Source organism: Brassica oleracea, chromosome C6 (assembly GCF_000695525.1).
Source record: "Brassica oleracea var. oleracea cultivar TO1000 chromosome C6, BOL, whole genome shotgun sequence".
NCBI classification, from domain to species: domain Eukaryota; kingdom Viridiplantae; phylum Streptophyta; class Magnoliopsida; order Brassicales; family Brassicaceae; genus Brassica; species Brassica oleracea.
Window position 1 is genome coordinate 27,730,058 of NC_027753.1, and position 1,014 is coordinate 27,731,071.

The following is a 1,014-nucleotide window of genomic DNA, read 5'->3' on the forward strand; positions in this document are numbered from 1 at the left end:
TTTGGACTCATCTATATTTGAATGGGTTTACACGAAGTTACAAAATTTGGTATCATCATGGAGAAACTGATTATGAATATGGTAGTACTAGCGAACCTCAGCCTGCGGTTAGGTTAGAAGAACCAATTAGAATGGATGTAGCTTATGGTGTAGGTACTGAGCAGATGGTAAATGATCATTTTAGAGGGGAAGATTTACCCAATGCAGAAGCTATGAGATTTTATGATATGTTGGATGCTGGAAAGCAACCCTTGTACGAAGGTTGCAGAGATGGTCATTCAGCTTTATCATCTGCAACAAGACTGATGGGCATTAAAACAGATTATAATTTGGCTGAAGACTGTGTGGATGCGATTGCTAATTTTGTAAAAGGTATTCTACCTAAGGATAATGTAGCATCTGGTTCATACTACGAGGTTCAGAAACTGGTAGCTGATCTTGGTTTATCATATCAGGTAATAGATGTATGCAGCGATAACTGCATGATTTATTGGAGGGCGGATGAAGAGCGGGTTACATGCAAATTTTGTGGAAAGACTCGTTATAAAGATACGAGTGGAAGAGTTCCAGTGCCATTTAAAAGGATGTGTATTTGCCTTTGACGGAAAGGTTGCAGAGGTTTTATCAGTCTTAACGCACAGTGCAACCAATGAGATGGCAAGCAGAGCATTCAACAAATGGTGAGATTAGACATCCTTCAGATGCAAAAGCGTGGAAGCATTTCCAATAAAAAAATCCCGACTTTGCGTATGAGAGAAGAAATGTCTACCTTGGATTATGTACTGATGGTTTCAGCCCGTTTGGCAAGAGTGGAAGACAGTATTCTCTATGGCCAGTCATTCTTACACCATACAACTTACCGCCAAACTTGTGCTTGCGACGAGAGTTTTTGTTTCTCTCCATTCTCGTTCCCGGACCAGAGCATCCTAAGAGATCACTTGATGTGTTTCTTCAGCCACTAATATATGAGTTGCAACAACTATGGGCTCAAGGTGCTGAAACATACGATGTTTC